General features: G+C 42.7%; 1 long non-coding RNA gene across 1 annotated transcript; it reads left to right on the top strand.

Annotated features, from left to right (window-relative positions):
• The first annotated feature begins 2,736 nt into the window (after positions 1 to 2,736).
• LOC132539793 (uncharacterized) lies at positions 2,737 to 6,772 on the top strand. Its single transcript, XR_009551087.1, has 3 exons — positions 2,737 to 3,221; positions 5,552 to 5,715; positions 6,272 to 6,772. It is a non-coding gene; the product is annotated as an uncharacterized LOC132539793 (long non-coding RNA).
• The last annotated feature ends 314 nt before the right edge of the window (positions 6,773 to 7,086 follow it).

Raw genomic sequence — 7,086 nt, 5'->3', positions numbered from 1 at the left:
GTTAAGGCTCCCAGTGAGGAGGATAACAGAGAGGAGACAACAGAGAAACTGAACCAAAGCAAATCTATATTCACTCTCTTTCTCTCCCCCCACCCCCATCTTTCATTTTCAACACTCCCCCAGGGACCTGAGAGCAGTAATGGTTGTATTCTGAAAATTCTAAGAAAATTCTCAAAGGTGAAGCTAGAAACTTCTATGACCATCAATCTGAGCAGGCAAACTTCAGGCAGCTAGAGATCTTCCCGACATAGAATGGATGGGGCCACAAGTGATTATGCCAAGTGAAATAAATAAGGAAGTGAAAGGTAAGTACCAGACAGTTTCACTCATATGAAGAGAATAAACAAATCTGAAGAAAACATATAAGCTTACTCTTTTTTTAAATTGATTTAGTAATGATTGACAAGACTGTAGGATAAAAGGGGTACAATTCCACACTGTTTCCACCATCAGAGTTCCATATCCCATCCCCTCCATTGGAAGTTTTCCTATTTATCCCTCTGGGAGCATGGGCCCAGGATCATTGTGGGGTGCTGAAGGTGGGAGGTCTGGCTTCTGTAATTGCTTCTCCAGTGGATTGGAGCATTGACAGATCAATCCACACTCCCACACTCCCACACTGCTTCTATCTTTCCTTAGTAGGCTCTGGAGAGGTGGGGTTCCAGGACACATTGGTGAGTTCATCTGCCCAGGGAAGTCAGGTTGGCATCATGGTAGCATCTGCAACTTGGTGACTGAAAGGTATTGAGATATAAAGAAGAAAAATATTTAATAAGCAGGAATTTAAAGGTAAGAATATAGCAGATGAGATTTGAGGTCTCCATTTTGGAAAAAGTTAGAAAGTCTGTTTTAGGTATATTCCAAGGGGCCCATGACTTTACTAATTTTTGCCTGGGCCTGATAGCTAACCTGCAGGTGGGCTAAAGGTACTGTCTGGGGAGATGGTATCAGAACTGGAAATAGGACAAGAAAGCTGGGTAAGGGAAAAGAGTAGCTCCCAAATTTGGAAAAAGTATATAAAAATTGTTACCAGCTTTCTGGTCCTTTTTCCAATGACATCATCTCCCCAGACAATAACTTGGATCCACCAGCATATCAGATTTCAGGCTCAGGGGAAAAAAGAAAAAGAAAAAAAAAAACTAGTATAGCCACAGACCCTTTGGAATATAACTAAAATATGCCTACTAGTTATCTACAAAATGGAGACCTGCCCCCACCCCCAACTCTTCATCTGCACTATTCCAGCCCTTAGGTCCATGATTGGTCAACAAATTTTTTGGCTTTGTATGTTGACTTTCTTTTCAATCAGATTCCAGATGCTAGCATGATGCCAACCAGACTTCCCTGGACAGACAACCCCACCAATGTGTCCTGGAGCTCTGCTTCCCCAGAACCCTGTACCACTAGGGAAAGAGAGAGGCAGGCTGGGAGTATGGATCGACCTGTCAACACCCATGTTCAGCAGGGAAGCAGTTACAGAAGCCAGACCTTCCACCTTCTGCATCCCACAATGACCTTGGGTTCATACTCCCAGAGAGTTAAAGAATAGGAAAGCTATCAAGGGAGAGGATGGGATATGGAGTTCTGGTGGTGGGAATTGTGTGGAGTTGTACCCCTCTTATTCTATGGTTTTGTCTGTGTTTCCTTTTTATAAATAAATAATTAATTTAAAAATCATTAACTATAAACCCTATCAATCAGATCTGGGGCCAGTATTCAGCACAGGAGCCTGAACAACCTCTGTATCCCTGTAGATCTGATCTCGCATTCCATAATCATAACTAGGAACATTCTAGGCTGCACTCATTTCATGACTAGTCTTCCTCAAGTAGCACAGTATGTTGATCCAGCCTCCTTTTGGAGAGTGGGGCAACCCCTACTATTGTTGCTCTACATTGAGGGCTAGGTCCTGTAGAGGCCCAAAGAGGGTATTCTTAAGACTGTGTAAACACTATGGTGGTTATCAGAGGGAAGGCATAGGGATTTCCAGCAGGGAGAACTAGAGGGGGTATTTGGTGCAGTGATACTGGGGCTTTCTTGGTGGGCGCAGGTGGTTGTATACACATATGAAAGTGTAAAACTATACCCCTAAAATTTTATAATGTAAACTCATGTCACATCAATGATAAAAAATTGACAAGATTACCTGGTTAAACTAGTAAAAGGCCCAAAGAAGATAGGTCCCCAAAAAACTAATTCTGGTTGGGTTCAACAAATAGCACTCAATGCTTAAATAACTGGGAGAAAGTCTAAGGTCATCAGACAAAGAGAGGACTACATAAGTTGGATAAGGACAAGAGACTGGCCCACTTAATAATGACCCTTTTGGTCAATATCACACCACCTCATCATCTGGGGCCCTAGTCAGGGAATCCTTGGATTCCTACAAAAATATGATGGGCCTACACCTCTAATGGATCCCTCTCTCCACCACCACTGGTCATTTCTATCAGTAACATAATTATAAGCCCTCTTGTGGGCCCTCCTAGGACCTTGCCTTCACCATAAAGCAGCGATGGTAGAGACTGCCCCAGATTCCAAAGGGAAGCTGGGGTATCCTGCCCCACCATTCAAGGAAGACTGGTCTTGAAATGAAGGCAGCCTGCAAATGTTCCCAGCTGTGACCATAAGCTGTGAGTTCAAACTAATGGGGTCTCAGGGGTTACACAGGCTCTGGAGATAAATATAAATATAAAAAATGTAAATATAAATATAGGCCCTGGTCAGGGTGGATAGAGCTTAATAGTTAATTTTATCCACAGAATTATTTTCAAGAATGGGAGCTACTCTCTGCCTCAATCCAACTTGCTAACCCTTTTCTCTACTCTGACACCATTTTCTTATTTGTTTATTTGTTTTCATATTACAAAATTATATGCAACAGGGGTTTGAATCCACACCATTACTACCACCAGAGTTCTGAATCTTCAATCTCCCCACTACAATCCACCACAGTTTCCCTAAATTTGTAGACACGGGCCAACCATCATCTCTACAACTATCTGTCCATATTTATACATAGTTGCCCCCACCTTTTTTTTCTGATTAAATCCTCTCTTCCCCTCCAAGCTACTCATGACAACATAACTACTTCCATATGTCCCTCTCCTTTTCTTTCTTTCTCTCTGGGTGCTGATGGAGCTGGAGTTCAGAGCCCTCTTCATCCTATCACTTTTCCATCACTAGGAGTATGGATCAAGGTTGTTTTGGGGGAGCAGAAGGTAGGAGTTCTGGCTTCTATAACTGCTTCTCCACTGGGCATGGGCATTGACAGGTGTATCCATACCCCCAACCTGTTTCTATTATCTCCCTAGTGGACCAGAATTCTGGACATGTGAGGGTCTAGGACACATTGGTGAGGTTGTCTGCCCAGAGAAGTCGGGATGGAGTCACGGTAACAACTGTAACTTGCTATCTGGAAGGTGGGATGACCTAAATTGAGACAATATGGTTAATGAACAGGAACCAAAAACTAGGATTAGAGTAGATGAGATTAGGGATTTTAGAGTAGAAGAAAGCTAGGAAATCCATTTTAGGCATGTTCCTGGGGGCATACAACTATGATAATTTTGCTTGAATTTGGTAGCTAGCCTGAGATTGGATACGAATATCGCCTGAGAGAATGGTGTCAGAGTAGAGAAAAAGGGCTAGAAAGTTGGATTAGAGGAAGCAAGCAGAAAGACCTAAAAAGACACCATAAAGTACCCAATAAAACAGTTTCTACTTAGACCTAGATACCCTCCTCACCTACCTTCTATTGCACATCCCTCAACCACTCCAAAGATAACCTTGTCAGACAAAGTAAGGACTACAGAAGCTGAATAAGGGCAAGAGACCGGCAAACTTTAATGATGACTCTTTAGTCACTACCAAGCCATCCCATCACCTGGGGCCCTAATCAGGGAGTCCTGGGATTCCCACACAGACATGATGGACCTAGACTTCTAACAGATCCCTCTCACCACTGTCACTTGTCATCTCCATCAGGAACAACAAAATGGACCTCTCTGTGGGCCCATATAGGACCTGGCCCTCAATATGGATCAACAATGATAGGGAATGTTCCATTCTGTAAAGGGAGGTTGGATAGCATACTCTGCCTATCACCCAAGGATGATGGGTCCTGAAATTGGCACAGCTTGAAATGTTCCTAGCAGTGCCTATGGAATGTGAGCTCAGACCTACAGGGATGCAGAGGTTACACAGGCTCCTGTACTGAATATGGGTCCCAGATCAAGCTGGTGGGGTTTACAGTTAACAATATTTATATACTTTTCCCATATTTGGGAGCTACTCTCTGGTCCTTTTTCCAACTATGACACCATCCCCCCAGACAATAGCTTAGGTCACCCGCATATTAGATGTCAGGCTCTGGCAAAAACTAGTTGTGTCATGGGCCCCTTGGAATATACCTAAAGTAGCTTTTTCCAAAACGGAGACCCCCCCCACCCCCCAAATCTTCATCCGCAATGTTCCAGCCTTTGGGTTCATGATTAGTCAATAATTTGTTCTGCTTTCTATCTTAACTCTTTTTCAGCCACCAGGTTCAACATGATGCCAACTGGACTTCCCAGGGCCAGTCTCTTGCTGTTATCCAACTTTTGTAGTCCTCAGTTTATCTAATGATCCTAGATTTTCTCTCAGTTGTTTAGGCATTGAGTATCATTTGTTGAGCCCAGCCAGAGTTAGGTTTTGGGCATCTGTCTTCTTTGGGCCTTTTTACTAGGCTTCCCAGCTAATTTGGTTTAAGTCCAATCAATTATAGAATTTTGATGTCTTCTTTAAGCACTTCAACCATTACTGAACACTTTGACTTTTAGTTATATGATTGCCCCATGCTTATGGATACGTGTACACCTGTATCCTATACCTTAAACCCTAGACTAATCTGGTATCTGTTACTTAGTTAAATGATGTGCCATCTAACATGGATGTAGATAGTCCCATGTGTTAAGAAAAGTCTCAAAAAAAAAAAAGTCTCACTGGATTTGAAGATTTGTGAGGTTGACTTCTCAGGTTCACTGACATCATTTTCTCAGACAATATATTTTTAAATTTTTTATTTATAAAAAGGAAACATTGACAAAACCATAGGATAAGAGGGGTACAACTTGGCACAATTCCTACCACCAGACCTCCATATCCCATCCCCTCCCCTGATAACTTTCCTATTCTTTATCCCTCTGGGAGTATGGACCCAAGATCATTGTGGGATGCAGAAGGTTGAAGGTCTGGCTTCTGTAACTGCTTCCCTGCTGAACATGGGCATTGACAAGTCGATCCATACTCCCAGCCTGTCTCTCTCTTTCCCTAGTGGGGAAGGGCTCTGGGGAAGTGGAGCTGCAAGGCACATTGGTGGGGTTGATCTCAGACAATATTTTAATCCAACTTCATGCTAGCTATCAAACTCAAGCAAAAACTGCCATAGTCATGGGCTCCTAGAAACATGCCTAAAATGGATCTCCTAACTTTCTTCCACCATAAGATCCCTACTTTTTGGTTCCTGCTCATTAACCATTTTGTCTCACTTTTATGTCCTGCCACTTTCCAGACACCATCCTGACTTCTCTGGGCAGACAACCCCATCAATGTGTCCTGGAAGCTCACCTCTCCTGAATGCTACCCAACTATGGAAAGATAAACAGACCTGCTGATGCACATGTCCAGCAGAGAAACAATTACAGAAGCCGGAATCCTACCTTCTGCACCCCAAAAGTAATTTTTTTGTTTAACAATAGTGTTGGAATGCATTTATTTATTTATTTATTTATTATTTTTTAAAAAATATTTTTATTATCTTTATTGAATAGAGACAGCTAGAAATCAAGAGGGTGATAGAGAGGGAGAGAGACAGAGAGACACCTGCAGCATGACTTCACCACTCGTAAAGCTTTCTTCCTGCAGGTGGGGACCGGGGGCTTGAACCTGGGTCCTTGAGCATTGTAATACGTGCGCTCAACCAGGTGCACCACCACCTGGCCCCGCATTTATTTATTTTTTATATAAATTTTATTTATAAAAAGAAACACTGAAAAAAAACCACAGGATAAGAGGGGTAGAACTCCACACAATCCCCGCCATCAGAACTCCATATCCCATCCCCTCCCCTGATAGCTTTCCTAGTCTATGGGCCCTTTGGAATATAACTAAAATAGGTCTACTAACTGTCTACAAAATGGAGACCCCCAAATCTTCACCTGAACTACTCCAGCCTTTAGGTTCATGATTAGTCAATAATTTGTTTGGTTTTATATGCTAACTCTTCTTTCAGCCACCAGGTTCCAGATGCTACCATGATGCCAACTGGACTTCCCTGGGCAGACCACCCCACCAATGTGTCCTGGAGCCCCACTTCCCCAGAGCTCCACCACATCAGGGAGTGAGAGAGACAGGATGGGAATATGGATCAACCTATCAACGCCCATATTCAGCAGGGAAGCAATTACAGAAGCCAGACCTTCCACTTTCTGCACCCCATAATGCCCAAAATCAATTTTGATCCATCCTCCCAGTGGGGGAGAAATGATAAGAGGAAAAGGATAAGAAGGCTCTGAACTCTGGCTCCATCAGGAGAGAAAGGAAGAAAAAGGGAGGGACATTTGGATGTTGCAATAGTGTCATGAGTGGCTTGGAGGACAAGAGAGGATTGGACCTGGAAGAAAAGGGGGGCAATTGTGTACAAATGTAGATAAATACTTTTAGAGATGATAGTTGACCCATGTCTGCAACCTTAGGAGAACTGGTGGTTTGCAATGGAGGGATTGGGGGTTCAGAACTCTGGTGGCAGGAATGGTGTGGAATTATATCCCTGTTGACATGTAATTTTGTAAATCAATATTAAATCACTAATAAAATTAAAAAAAACTAAAAAGATTATCTGGTTAAGTTGCTACTAAGACATCAGACTGGGAATATCAGTGTTTTTTTTTTTCTGAGCCTGACATAGCCATAATATATAGATTTACAAAAGTAATAAATACCAGATAGTTTTGCTTTCATGATAGATAAAGTACAGGGGTCAGGGAGGTAGCTCTGTGGTAGAGTGTCTGCCTTCCTCATGTGAGGACCTGAGTCTGATCTCTGATA

This window comes from Erinaceus europaeus, chromosome 8 (assembly GCF_950295315.1).
Source record: "Erinaceus europaeus chromosome 8, mEriEur2.1, whole genome shotgun sequence".
Classification (NCBI taxonomy): domain Eukaryota; kingdom Metazoa; phylum Chordata; class Mammalia; order Eulipotyphla; family Erinaceidae; genus Erinaceus; species Erinaceus europaeus.
Note: the sequence above shows the minus strand (reverse complement) of the source record. Positions and strands in the feature narration are given on the sequence as shown.